The 7443-nt window shown below is 38.0% G+C and overlaps 1 pseudogene; it reads right to left on the bottom strand.

Annotated features, from left to right (window-relative positions):
* Window positions 1–226: 226 nt before the first annotated feature.
* On the bottom strand, window positions 227–1211 carry LOC149555100 (uncharacterized; annotated as a pseudogene).
* Between the last annotated feature and the right edge of the window lie 6232 nt (window positions 1212–7443).

The following is a 7443-nucleotide window of genomic DNA, read 5'->3' on the forward strand; positions in this document are numbered from 1 at the left end:
TTATTTGAAAAGGGCAAACACTATAAAATTGTGACCACATTATTTGAAAAATGGCAAACACTAGAAAACTGTAACCAATGTTATGTATATTTGTTACTAAAGGAGATCAACGTAATCTTGATCTTTGAAACTATAATGATATATACATGTATATTAGTATGCAAAACTTCTGGATTTTTATAACCCATATGGCATCTTTAAGAATTCCACGGGAGTAAATAGGTAATCAAAGGGAAGAGAGTGTGTTCAAGGCTGCGATTCTTGTAGAGATAAGAATCTTGAACAGCTGGTTGATTTTTTCCTCCAACAAGGGCAGATTTGTCTCCAACTCATGGAGCGCTACGGTGGCAGGCGAGAGATCAATAGACATGTCAAACTTGGAGTTGGAGTTCACAACACTGTTGAGATTTCCCAGTGCAATATCTGCTGCCTCCATCTCCCGCAATAACCTTGATGATGATGATGATGACCTCTTTCTCATTTGAACTCCCTCTCTAAGTTTGTGCTACAAGTGACTGAAATGGGAAGGAAGAGGAAGAGATGGCATCCTCATGTGGGATGTCTTGTAGGAAAGAACAGGGACGAGAGCAGAGCAGATCATTATGATGATGGACTTGGCATGGTTGATGTTGATGGCAGATCCTTCTACTCCTGCTCTATCCTCACGATTGATCTTTTCGGCCATTCTCCTCAAGTTCTACATGCATTTCTCCAGCCGGGACTGTGTCTCATTCTTCTTCTTCAGAAAAGATGCAAGAGATGCGCGAACTCTTTCGAGGGCATGAACAGAGGGTGTGAGACCGCGAAAGGCAATCTGCACACGGGCTTGCTGCTTCCTGATTTCTATGATGCTGTCTCTCAACACATTGCACACCTCAAGCAGATGAAGTACGTAATCCAGATGTGCATTCATCCACTTGCTCTCCATGTCTATCTTTATTGTTCGACAGATTGGAGCAACATTTCAAAGCTACCTCCACTGCTTGTCCAAGCCAATCTCCTCCAAAACATGAGGAAGAAGAACAAGACTACTCCAATCTTTCTACCTCACCGATTAGTGCGTGTGTTAGAATTGGATCAGCCTACAGCCTAGAGGGCATGCTCTTTGAGGGATTGTGGCGATACTTGTGAGGAGAGTGAAGGGCCATTGTTACTGTCACCCCAAGAGAAGAGATACGAGAGATGGAAGGCATTGGAATGCTAATGTTCATTCTCTTCTCTTTTGCATTTCTCCTAAATGATGATTCTAATGCTTGACCTGCCCTTCCTGCCTCGGTATTAACATGATTTATACAACTCACCATGATTAGGCACTGCAGTAGACTGAATGAGAGATTCCCGGCCATAAGCATTATTTTTCTGCAAGCCAATAGTTGGTGTTGCCCATTCTCACCATTCGTCTGCTACCCCCACGTGTGGATCTGCCACTCGATGCAATGTAGGTGTAATGATATGTAACCCCAATTAGTTCAGTTCTCTCCAATTCTCCCAAATACTTTCCATCACTAAACCACAACCTACTAAACTATTCTAGACACATAATAAATTTAATCACGATTATAGTGGGAGACTGTAATTACCTGCAGTATGTGAAAAATCAAACTATTGCAGTCACTGATTATTAATCTCCTATCACAAATGATTATTAAACTGCTGAAAATAAATTCCCAGCTAATATCGAAAAATAACACAACTGCAACTTCACTTAAAATACGGAAAGAAATGCGCAACAGAATCAACACAATATTTTCGGACAAATTGTCCCTGGAAAAACCCCTAAGGGAAAACCAGTTCTACAGATGAGAAATTATATTAAACTTCAGCAAATCAAGAGATACAAAATTCCTTGCCTCACACTGGCAGAACTCCGACAACCTCCTAATTTCTTCCACTGATATTTCTCACTGCTATCCCTGCGCTAACACTGTGCCCTTGCTAACACTGCATGACTGTTTGCTAACACTGCAAACTGCTTCTCCAAAGCTTTTCACTGTGCCCTTGCTAACATTGCAAGACTGTTTGCTAACACTGCAAACAGCTTCACCAAAGCTTCACATTGTGCCCTTGCTAACACTGCAAGACTGTTTGCTAACACTGCAAACAGCTTCACCAAAGCTTCTTCATCCCTGCGCAAACACTGCGCCCTTGCTAACACTGCAAGACTGTTTGCTAACACTGCAAACGTTTCTCCCAAAGCTTCTTCATCCCTGCGCTAACACTGCGCCCTTGCTAACACTGCAAGACTGTTTGCTAACACTGCAAATGTTTCTCCCAAAGCTTCTTCATCCCTGCGCTAACACTGCGCCCTTGCTAACACTGCAAGACTGTTTGCTAACACTGCAAACGTTTCTCCCAAAGCTTCTTCCTTGCTAACACTACAAGACTGTTTGCTAACACTGCAAACTGCTTCTCCAAAAGCTTCCTGCCTTTGCCCTTGCTAACACTGCAAGACTATTTGCTAACACTGCAAACAACTTCACCAAAGCATCACCGCCTTACTCTCCAAATGCCCCCTAGACCCCTTTTTATACTACTCTCGTTGGTAAACCAACGACCGAGATTAAATCTAACCAACGGCTAAGATTAAGACAAATCGACAGCCAATAATAGAATTGGTTGCAAAGTGTCCAAAAGGAATCACTAAAATTAGTAAATAATAACCATTTACTAATTTTTGGCAAGTGGACAAACAGCTGTCCAAACCACCCATAAATATGACCACTATTCATAGATAAGGACGAACAGCTATCCAAGCTACCCATAAATAGTGCTGCTATTTTCGGGTCAGAAATAATAGCTGCCCAACTAACAATAATTAACACTCCCTCTTAGCAAGGAAGCTGTTCTGCATGACACCCATCTTATCTTTGAAGAAGATAAATTTGGCCTTTCCCAAAGCCTTCGTCAGAATGTCTGCTACCTGCTCATCTGTAGGTATATATTGTAGTCGAACAACTCCCCTTTGTACACAATCTCTGATGAAGTAATATCTGATATCTATATGTTTAGACCTATCATGAAACACTGGATTCTCAGACAACTTGATGCAACTCTGATTGTCACAATGTATCACAGTAGTCTCAACCTTCTGACCAAACAAGGATACTAACAACTTCTGAAGCCATATAGCTTCACATGTCGCCATGCTAGCTGCTATGTATTTTGCTTCTGCTAAACTTAGAGCCACAAACTTCTGCTTCCTGCTAAACCAAGATACAACTCCTGGTCCCAAGCTGAAACAACACCCTGAAGTGCTCCTTTTGTCTGTTGTACTTCCTGCCTAATCTGTGTCAGTATAGCCTATCAACCTGATACCTTCACCTCGAACATTTCTTTCTTAGGGTAAAACTCTTCTACCCTTAACAATGCTCTGATACCATGTGAAAAATCAAACTATTGCAGTCACTGATTATTAATCTCCTATCACAAATGATTATTAAACTGCTGAAAATAAATTCCCAGCTAATATCGAAAAATAAAACAACTGCAACTTCACTTAAAATACGGAAAGAAATACGCAACAGAATCAACACAATATTTTCGGACAAATTGTCCCTAGAAAAAACCCCTAAGGGAAAACCAGTTCTACAGATGAGAAATTATATTAAACTTCAGCAAATCAAGAGATACAAAATTCCTTGCCTCACACTGGCAGAACTCCGACAACCTCCTAATTTCTTTCGCTGATATTTCTCACTGCTATCCCTGCACTAACACTGCGCCCTTGCTAACACTGCAAGACTGTTTGCTAACACTGCAAACTGCTTCTCCAAAGCTTTTCACTGTGCCCTTGCTAACACTGCAAGACTATTTGCTAACACTGCAAACAGCTTCACCAAAGCTTCACATTGTGCCCTTGCTAACACTGCAAGACTGTTTGCTAACACTGCAAACAGCTTCACCAAAGCTTCTTCATCCCTGCGCTAACACTGCGCCCTTGCTAACACTGCAAGACTGTTTGCTAACACTGCAAACGTTTCTCCCAAAGCTTCTTCATCCCTACGCTAACACTGCACCCTTGCTAACACTGCAAGACTATTTGCTAACACTGCAAACGTTTCTCCCAAAGCTTCTTCATCCCTGTGCTAACACTGAGCCCTTGCTAACACTGCAAGACTGTTTGCTAACACTGCAAACATTTCTCCCAAAGCTTCTTCCTTGCTAACACTGCAAGACTGTTTGCTAACACTGCAAACTGCTTCTCCAAAAGCTTCCTGCCTTTTCCCTTGCTAACACTGCAAGACTGTTTGCTAACACTGCAAACAGCTTCACCAAAGCATCACCGCCTTACTCTCCAAATGCCCCCTAGACCCCTTTTTATACTACTCTCGTTGGTAAACCAATGATCGAGATTAAATCTAACCAACGGCTAAGATTAAGACAAATCGACAGCCAATAATAGAATTGGTTGCAAAGTGTCCAAAAGGAATCACTAAAATTATTAAATAATAACCATTTACTAATTTTTGGCAAGTGGACAAACAGCTGTCCAAACCACCCATAAATATGACCGCTATTCATAGATAAGGACGAACAGCTATCCAAGCTACCCATAAATAGTGCTGCTATTTTTGGGTCAGAAATAACAGCTGTCCAACTAACAATAATTAACACAGTATACCTCAGCTTTTAGCAACAGCTTCACATCAACGTGCGGCGACGTCTATGCTGCCGAAATAATGCACGTGATGTGATGGTTTTCTGACTATTAATTAATATAAAAATAACAGAATTGTGGTTTTCAGATTTTTAAATTAATTAATAAATTTAGAAAATCATCAAATCAGGTGTATTCTTTCGGCTGTTTAGCAAAGAGCTCAACATGCAACCACTTATTGATGATTTAATTATCTATGTTAGTTTTTTTTGTTTTTCTCGATATGTGTACTAAGTTTTGTTGGTCCATTTATTCTCATGAGAGATGGATTCATGTTGAATCACTACTCATGAAACATGGGTAAATGAGTTTGATTCAAAATCACATGATAGCAATATCACAATTTGACTTGATGTGAAATTATCTCCTACTTATCATTTGTTGGTCCTATCAATTGGCAATCAATAACTTTATATATTTGTCTGAACCTATGGTCTGGGCTAGCTATCATGGAAGCACTTAAATAAAATAAATCATTTAAAAAGTAGTGGGAAGCTCATGATTGAAGGTCAGGTGGTTTTAATTTAAGTTATCTAATTAACTATTGCAATATTAGATTGTTTCTAATATTGAACTGATTCTTTTCCTAATTCTTTCCTAAATTAATTCTTTCCTTTCCTGTAGCTTTCTGATAGTTGTTTCCTTTCCTGTAGCTTTATGTTTTTTGGCACACAACCATATATGTACATGTACAATTTTATGTGACTACAATGAATGGAAAATATTCTTCTAGATTTCTAATTTTCAAGTTTAACATGGTCTAATTGTCAACTGCTCTGCAGGATGTAGCTATCCTATCTACAAATTGTACTATTTACTAAATTTAAAAAAAAATGAAAACACAATGAAATTGTTTGAAGTTTTCAGCATATGATCGTCATGCTTTGCATATTTCGTACTTTCTTGAATTTGAAAAAGAATCATGTTTGACACTTTTTTTTTCTTTTTTTTGTTGTCTTTGGTACATTTTGTCTAGATGTTCAGTTATTGTAAAAAATATAGTTTAATCACTTATTATCCTTTTGTATCAATAGGTAATTTAATATATCAAGAGCAACAATGTCATCCAAAATCCTAAGATTTTTTATAGTGCAGATACATATTGTTAAAGAAAAATGATAAAAAAATTAATTAATGTTATTTGGATTATATAACTTTAAACTTCGTAACAATAGTAATATATGCATATCCACTACATGGAGTAGAAGAAAATCTCAATACAACATCCTTTTTGAAGAGCTCAATAGAAGGAAACTTTTAGTCATTAGAAAAGAAAAAAAACTTGTTTAAAAATATAAATCTAACCTACTTAAAAGATATTAACAACTCATTGAGTTAATATTTTAAGAGGAAATGAACCCCATCAAAGTCATGTAGTGTTATATTGGTGGAAGATGGATGGAACTAGTTATATGGAAAAGGAAATTAATTTATTAATTATCATTATATCTCTACTCATATTGACAATCTATTATTGATTCAGGCTTGGTATTCTCTTCCATCTCTACCCATTGGCTCAAGATATCTCATATGATAGTTTTAATTTGTAATCCTACATTTACTTAGGCTAGTTGTTCTCTTCCATCTCTTGCCATTGGCTAAAGACATCTAGTATGATATTTATAAATACTAGCACTTGTATTAGAAGGCACAATGTTTATGCCCATCCAAGCATATGTTGTAAGTATTGTCTAAAATGTAATATCTATAACATTGTTAGGGAGGGGCATTTATACTTTAAATAGAGACATATGACAAAGATTTATTGAATATCATATTATTCATTGTTTGAAAGGATGGAGAAATAAGCTTCAACATGTAATGATATTGACATTTATGTACACATAAGGAAAAGTATACTCAAGGAAAAACTAAAATAGACTTCATTACATTCAAAGGTAATCTTTAACGAAAATATGGCTCCGAGTGCCAGTTTTACTCGGCACTTGATGGTGCCGAGTGGCAGCTTGCTCGACACTTGATGGTGCCGAGTGACAGAAAATAGGTGCCGAGTGAACTCGGCACAAAGAGGAGCTTGGCACTTGAAAGGTCGGCAACAATAGATGTCGAGTATGCTCGGCTCCAAAGGAAATGCTCGGCAACAATAGTTGCCGAGTGAGCTCAGCTCTACCTAAAGTTTATAACTTAGAAAATTTCAACCTAAATGCATTCACCAGTAAAACCAGAGAGCCAAAGCTTTAAGCTTTCAAACAAATTTCTCAAATGCAACATACAAGGGAAGATCAATAGATTCAAGTATGCTTGCTTTCTTTCTATTCAATCTTTCATTAAACTATTACAAAATCTGGGAGCATTCGGCTTCAACCAGAAAACCCTAAAATAACCCTAAACTGATAATACTTTAAACTTCAATAAACTTTAAACTTGCAGCTCTAATGGCTACATACAATAGTGCCTACAGCAGTCACTGCTTCAACAGGACAAAAAACAAACAACAACAAACTCACAGAATGAACAGAGGAGACACGTGCAACTGCAGGCACAAACTTCCTTCCTCTTCGTTCTCTGCTCAACTCTACAACTTCTCTCTGATTTTCTTGATCCACTAACTCTTTGAATGAATGAATGAATCATTCCTTTTGTCACATTCCATTTTCTCCCTCAATGTTCAAATTCAAAATCTCACCTACCAAATTTATGTTTTATGTCTGTTCTGTTGGTCGTCAGGTAGTAGGTGGGTGTTTGGCTCAAGGGGCAAACATCAATGTTGCATTAAATTTTCCAACACTCCCCTTTTGTCCTGAGCCAAAAAAAACAAGGATCAC

This window comes from Cupressus sempervirens, chromosome 5 (assembly GCF_028749045.1).
Source record: "Cupressus sempervirens isolate cs-2001-9-10 chromosome 5, ASM2874904v1, whole genome shotgun sequence".
Taxonomy (NCBI): Eukaryota; Viridiplantae; Streptophyta; class Pinopsida; order Cupressales; family Cupressaceae; genus Cupressus; species Cupressus sempervirens.